Below are 7,009 nucleotides of genomic sequence, written 5' to 3'. Positions count from 1 at the left end.
TCAATTTTTGTTGAATGAAATAAATGAACTAGTTAGAGCAGCCATTTTTCCTTTCCTTCCCTTAAGCAACTCTTCAGCACATACCACAGGGATTCGGACACGGGACGCAGCATATGTTTACTGAACACCTACTGTGTGCTGGATGCTTCCTCATTCATGGTAGCCTTTCCTCTTTTCTGCCCTAGTTCCACCATCACACCGTCCCATGGGGTGGATTTTGTGCTGGAAGGAAAATGAAGTCTCAGGCAGGTCAGCCACTTCACTACGCTGAGCTTTGATACCTCCTCTGCCAGATGGAAAGGGCCCGGCAGAAAGTAGGTGCTCAATAAATAGTACTTTCCCTCCCCTCCCCCCCCACCCCCTAGAGGGTGGGAGTAATTCTCCCTGTGTTAGCCCTGGGGTCCACGGCTTGCGTCTGGGACTTCCAAGGGGAAGGAAGAGAAGGGGGGAGACCAGAGAAGAGCAGGAGGAAGAGGAAGTGAGAAGGAGCCGCCACCCAGGCAGAGCCCGCCCTGAGCATGTGAGCTTTTGGGGAACGTGCAGCTGCTTTCACTGGGCCTAACTCGGGGATGGGTCAGGACTCGGCCCCCAGCCCTCGCGGCAGCAGGGTCACAGGTGGCGGGGGAGCCATGCCCGGGACAGATGTGAGAGCTGCCGGAGCTCCGGGCCTGGAGGATGCGCCGGTCACCCAGGGCCCGGAGCTCAATGGGCCCTTTCTCTCCCCATAACAAGCACATCCCTTGTTTGTCCTTTGTTTGTGTGCTTGCTTCCCAGGCTGTTTCTCTTCTGCTTTTCCTCCCACGGGGCTCAGCCTGGGGCAGGCACCTCCAGGGGTGCTGGGCTCCCAGCATTTCCGGAGCATCGCCCCTCTCTCCCCAGGCTGGGGCCACACAACGTGGGGAGACAAAACTCCTCACCCGGGGGGACTGCCCATCAGGACCTGCTCACCAAGGCCCAGGCGCCGTGCCGGGGTTGGCACGCATTCCCCCCGCCAGCCCCACTGGCAGGACACAATCGGCCACCTGGACAGAGCATGTCACCACCTGCTTCAAACTCTTCAAGGCCCAGCTCTGGCTGCCAGAGGAGGAGCTTGAGGCACAGAGAGCTCAGCGCCTTCGCAGCCGCAGTGGCTGGATTGGAACCCGGGCCTCGGGTGAGGGCCCAGACTCAGCCTCTGCACAGCCCGTTCAGCTCCCAGCTCCCCATCGTCCTTCATTCACCGTCACTCCCCCGACACGTGCCTGCTCCCAGCTCCCCAGGAGTGCTCCCTCCGCCATAAAACCACCTCCCTCCACGCGTGGGCATGGTCAGGACGCAGGGATTTCCTGGGAGCAAGCCCTCAGACCTCCTTTGGCCAGTAGACCCCAGCTGTCCACGTGGCCTCATCCACAGAAGAAGGTCTCAGGGGGATGCTAGTGCTGTTCCCATTCTACAGATGGGGCCACTGAGAAACAGGAGCCATGGGTCACCCCCACCCAAGGCGGCAGGCTGCTGGGCCTGAGGGCGGGTCTGGGTCTCGGCTCCTGTTGACAGATCCCCCCACTAGAGTCCAGCTGGACGAGGCAGTGCCGGGAGGGACAGGCAGAGGCCAGTCCTAAGGCCAGGTTTGGGACGGCCGGGACCGAAGGAAGGCGGGCATGAGGGAGCGCTGGTGTGCTGGGCTGGCAGGAGCCCCCCAGCAGCACCTACCCCCTCCTGTCTCAGTTCCCTCCCCAAACTCACACGCTGAGCATCCCCGAGTAGCTCAGACACCGCAGGTCATCCTGCAAGGGGCATGGAGGGGTTGGCATGGCCCAGGCTGCGGCCCCGGCTAGAAACTGTCCTCTGCTCATCTCTGGAGTCCCCTTCTCAGACTTCCACCCGGGCCCGGCTCCCTGGCTCCCACCAGCTTCCTCCCACGCTGCCTCCCCAGCCCCTGCTGCCCCCCGCCACGGCACCGGGCTGTTGGCTCCCGCTCCCTGGGGTGTGCGAGACACGAGGCCTCCAGCTAAAGGCAGACTCCCCCCAGCCCGGGCGGCCCCTGTCCTTGGCCACGCCCTGAGGGCTCCCCAGACTCAGAGATGGTGCTGGAAGCAAACCTTCAGCCAGGCAGGGTCTCCCCCAAATGCCGAGAGATCTGGAGTGGGGGAGGGGCGCGGAGAGGGTGGAGGATATGTGCGAGGAGGGGCCCTGACTGGGGGGCAGCCCTAGGACCTCTGCTTGGTGTCCTGGGGGTCCCTGGGCGGGTCCTGGGCCTTGCGGGGCCCGGTGTGCCCTGTGGGAGGAGGCAGGCTCCCTCTGTCCCCTTTGCCCAGACCACCCTCTGGGGCTGGGCGCTGGGCCTCTGTCACCTTCAATCCCCAGGGCCTGGCCATCTGGGCACGGTCCTCTGAGGGCCGCATTCGCTGGCATCGTGGGGTACTCCATGTGTGCCAAGCACGCTGCAGGGATGTTCTTATTTTATCCTCACAGGCACAGTCTCATCTCCACTTTACGGAGGAGAAAGCCAAGGCTCACCGAGGGCAGGTCGGCGCCCCGGCACTGCTCACACCCAGCCGACTGCTTCCAGAACCTTCCAGCTGAAGCACCAGGCTCCATCCGGGCCGGTGTGCTCCGTAACTAACTGATGCGGGACTGACCGGAACGTTCAACCTAGGCTGTTGCTGCCGAGAGGATTAAATATGGAAGTCGCTGCCGAGGCCCGGTGCTCAGGGGAACTCAGTGAGTCAGATTTGCTCGAGAGAGAGGCTGCAGGCTGCTCCGTAAATGCCCCGAGTTCCCGTGTCCTGAGTTAGCCCTGGGACCTCAAGTTCCGTCCAACAACACCCTCCCTGCTGAGAGAACGGCGTTTGCCTCGCTCGGTGGATGTTTTGTCTGAGCCTAAGGTTGCACCATGAGCACAGGGAGGTGAAGGTGGGTCCTGGCACCACTCCCGTGTTCCCAACGAGCCGTCTTCCAATTAGCCACTGGTCCGTTAGCACGCCACCTCCTGGACCCCCCGCCTGGGTGGGTGGGGACCCAGCATGGGTCTTGGGACTCGGTGCTTTGGCCACCGAAGCAGCCACCTTCTCTGGAAGTGGCCATTCCCCTGAGGGAATGGGGTGCGGGAGGAGCCCTCACCCGCCCTGAGCCCCTTCATGAATAAGAGTAAGGGACATCTGTCAGTGTTTATGGAGTCTGTATTAGGACTGTCCTAAGCCCTTTCATGAGTCAACTCATAGGTGAGATCATCACTAACGTTACTTCCACCGACAGATGAGAACACTACGGCACAGAGAGGTCAGTTCACCTGCTGAAGGTCACACAGCAGGTGGGTGATGATGCTGGGGTTGGAACGCGGGCTTTGGGGTTTCAGAGTGCGTGTCGGAGTAACGTGTTCTCTCCCCGCTGCCTCTGAGCCAGCCTCTCGCCCTGTTCCCCACGGCTGAGGGTGTAGTCTTTCGTGGAGCTAAAAGGAGAATGTTTTTGTTCCATTTTTTTCCCCTCTGATTTTCACAGCATCTGTGGATGGGCCCAGAGATGAGTGAGATACTGTCTCCCACCCTTAAGGGGCAGGAAAGGCGAAAGGCGAAGACACAGCCTCACCCTCTCCATATTTCGGATAATGAAGTCCAGCCGGGAATGGAGCGGCTGGCCGAGTTCCCACAGCCGGGAGGAATTCCACCGCAGGGTCAGGCTGACTCCTTCCACACTCGGAGCAAGTGGAGAAACACCGCCATGCGCCAGCACTCAGCGGGCCCTCGCGGGCAGGAAGCTCGGCCTGAGCCCTGGCTTCCCGAGGGAGGACCCATCCCGTAATAAAATGTGTAAGGACAGCCGGCCGGCCAGTGCGGCTCACGAGCCAGGAGGTCACGGTTTGATTCCTGGCCAGGGCACATGCCCGGGGGCGTACATGAGGCAGCCAATCAATGTTTCTCTCTCTCCCTTCCTCTCTCTCTAAAATAAATAAAAACATAAAAAATTTAAAAGCCCAGCAGGCATGGCTCAGTGGTTGAGCATGGGCCTATGAACCAGGAGGTCGCGGTTCGATTCCCGGTCAGGGCGCATGCCTGGGTTGCAGGTTCGATCCCAGTGTGGGGCATGCAGGAGGCAGCCGATCCATGATTCTCTCTCATCATTGATGTTTCAGTCTCTCTCTCCCTCTCTTTCCTCTCTGAAATCAATAATATATGTATTTTTTAAGTGAAAAACTGCATGCGGACCATGGAATAAAGTTCCTATTTCTCTAAGGAACGCTTGCATTTCAGGGATGAAACTGTATCTTGGTAACACAGAGAGGCCGGGAATGCAGCCCCCGCTGGCGAGGACCGGAAGGCGTGTCTTCTCCCCGTGTTTGTTTCCATCCCGTCTGGGATCGAAAGTGCTTCAAGGAACAGGCCCGCGGCGGGCGCTCGTGTTTTCCCACGCAGCTGGCCGCTGACAGCAGCTTGGCTGCGAGCACAGCACCCCGTAGGCCCCCCTCCGCGGCTCCCTCATAAATCCCAGGGAGCCAGGATTTCTGGAAGGCTCTGTGATTACTGAGGGAAGACAGTGAGTCAAAATTAATTCTTTGCTTTATTTTTACAAAGGAACATTTTAACCCTTTATTTGCCTTTTCAGATTGACATATAATTTTTCTAGATCAAGTACTTTTATGTTCGTTCTAGACATGTTTGATAAACTCCATATAAATCATATAGAATTATGGGAATAGAAAGCATCCACCAAAGAGTTTTGGTGGACCTCAATAATGAATTGTGTAGTTACTTCCCAAAATATGTTACTCCTTTATGTAAGAAGAGTTCCATAGTGTTTAGGTAGAGCCTGATTTCTAGCCAGATAAATTAGCAAAATATGTAATAAAGAATAGAATCACCAACAAATAGGTAAATATAACATACTTAGGAAAGGCATTGTGATTTCTGTTATGTGCCTTTTGTTGAGTGTAGAAAAGCTGGTCTCTAACATATGTGTAATTTAAGATGTTATTCTTTTGAAGATGTATCTTTAGCATGTTATTCCATTATCTTCTACCATCCATTGTTTCTTATAAAAAATCAGCTGTAATTCTGACCATTGTTTCTCTGAATATGATTTTCTTCAGGCTACTTTTAAGATTTTCTGTTTATCTTTAGTTTCTATAGTTTGACTCTAATATGTATTATTGTGGTTTTCTTTGTGTTCACCCTGTTTGGAGTTCTCTGAACTTTTCATATCTATGGATTGATATATGTCATCAGCTTTCAAAAATTCTCTTCAAATATTTCTTCGGCCACATTTCCTCTCTCCTCTTTTTCTGGACTCCAATTTAAATGGATTTTAAACAATTTTATAGTGTTCACATGTCTCTCATAGTCTGTTCTATATTGTTTATTTTTCTCTTTGTGCTTTATTTTGAGTAATTTTGATTGACTTATATTTGAGTTCATGTATCATTTCTTCTAACTTGTCTTGTGTACTCTAAATTCTGTCCATTGAATTATTTCAAATACTGTATGTTTACCTATTATAGAATGTACCTTTAAATTATTTTTTAGAGACCCCATTCTCTGTTGAAATGTTCCATCTTTTTATCCTTATTCTTTTTTTCAAACTATAAGAGAACATCCTTCCTATATAATAAAAGGCTAATATGCAAAATGTCCCCTTGGGAGTTCAACCGACCGGGGGTTCGACCGCTCTCTATGACATGTGCTGACCACCGGGGGCGGTGTGGAACAAAGGAAGGTCCCACCAGCAGTTGGGGAAGGAAGGCCTCAATCAGTCCTGATTGCCAGCCAGACCTAGGGACCCTACCCGTGCATGGATTTCATGCACCGGGCCTTTAGTTTATTTAGGAAATCACAGAGGTAAAAGTAATTTGTAGAAGAAATAGGCTTAAGAAACAAGTTATAGAGGCAAAGGAAGGGCCCTTGGAGCTTAGAAGTGAGGAAGGTAAAGGTGACCAGACTGGGGGGGGGGGGGGGGGGGGGGTAGAAAATATGTCCTTTATTGTTTATCTTCTTGTCTTTGTCTGACTGTTGGCATGAACGTGAACAAAAGGAACAAAAAAGAAAAGATAAGATTCCTGTTGCCGGGAAACGAAGACATTCTAGAGGGAAGAGCAGCCTGGGGTGGGGAGCCTGCCCACTGGCGAAGGGCCGCTGTCCGGGATCAGGAAGCGAAGGGAGAACTGGAATTTGCTTCCGGTTCTCAGCCTCATCAATGGGTGAGGGAATACAGCCCCTTCCCTCAGATGAGGGACTTGAGAATCCTACGAGAGGGAGTTGTGTGTGTGCGTGTGTGTGTATGTACGCGTGCGTATGTGCATTTTTTCGTCCATCCTGAAAAGGGTCGCAGAGACTGCGGCTTAGAATTTGTAGCCACACACACCTGGATCCGGACCCTGGCTCTGCCCTTGGTGACAAGGGCGCATTTGGACGTCGGTGTCATTCCTCCGCCTCTGGGACTCCTCTTCTTGCCAAGGGGAAGGGGTGGTCATGTCCTCCTCGGGGTTAGCGTGAGGGTGACGTGAGATAAAACATGTGAAACGCCTGTGGACTCGCGCTGTGTGCCAAGAAAAGTGAGTTCCTTTCTTCTCTGGGAAAGGCTTTGCCCACGTGGGGTTTTCAAAGCGTAAGCCATGCTTTGTTAGTGAGCCGGATAATAGGAAACTCTATTTCCAAAAAACAGGTAAGCCCTGGCCGGGTAGCCCAGTTGGTTACAGCGTCGTCCCGATATGCCAAGGTTCAGTCCCTAATCAGGGAACATACAAGAGGCAAGCCATGAGTGCATAAATAAGTGGGACACCAAATCTCTCTCCTCTTCTTCTCTTCTCTTCTCTTCTCTTCTCTTCTCTTCTCTTCTCTTCTCTTCTCTTCTCTTCTCTTCTCTTCTCTTCTCTTCTCTTCTCTTCTCTTCTCTTCTCTTCTCTTCTCTTCTCTTCTCTTCTCTTCTCTTCTCTTCTCTTCTCTTCTCTTCTCTTCTCTTCTCTTCTCTTCTCTTCTCTTCTCTTCTCTTCTCTTCTCTTCTCTTCTCTTCTCTTCTCTTCTCTTCTCTTCTCTTCTCTTCT

General features: G+C 53.3%; 1 long non-coding RNA gene across 2 annotated transcripts in view; it reads left to right on the top strand.

Annotated features, from left to right (window-relative positions):
- Positions 1-3,862, top strand: part of LOC102245143 — an 11,834-nt gene extending 7,972 nt beyond the window's left edge. Inside the window, exons 2-4 of one of the 2 annotated variants that reach the window (XR_313961.2) lie at positions 2,452-2,892; positions 3,235-3,289; positions 3,478-3,862. This is a non-coding gene — a long non-coding RNA (uncharacterized LOC102245143). Of the gene's footprint in view, positions 1-2,349; positions 2,893-3,234; positions 3,290-3,477 lie in introns of those variants that run through there. The other variant, XR_001363397.1, reaches the window with a different exon arrangement.
- The last annotated feature ends 3,147 nt before the right edge of the window (positions 3,863-7,009 follow it).

This window comes from Myotis brandtii, unplaced genomic scaffold, assembly GCF_000412655.1.
Source record: "Myotis brandtii unplaced genomic scaffold, ASM41265v1 scaffold390, whole genome shotgun sequence".
Classification (NCBI taxonomy): Eukaryota; Metazoa; Chordata; class Mammalia; order Chiroptera; family Vespertilionidae; genus Myotis; species Myotis brandtii.
Note: the sequence above shows the minus strand (reverse complement) of the source record. Positions and strands in the feature narration are given on the sequence as shown.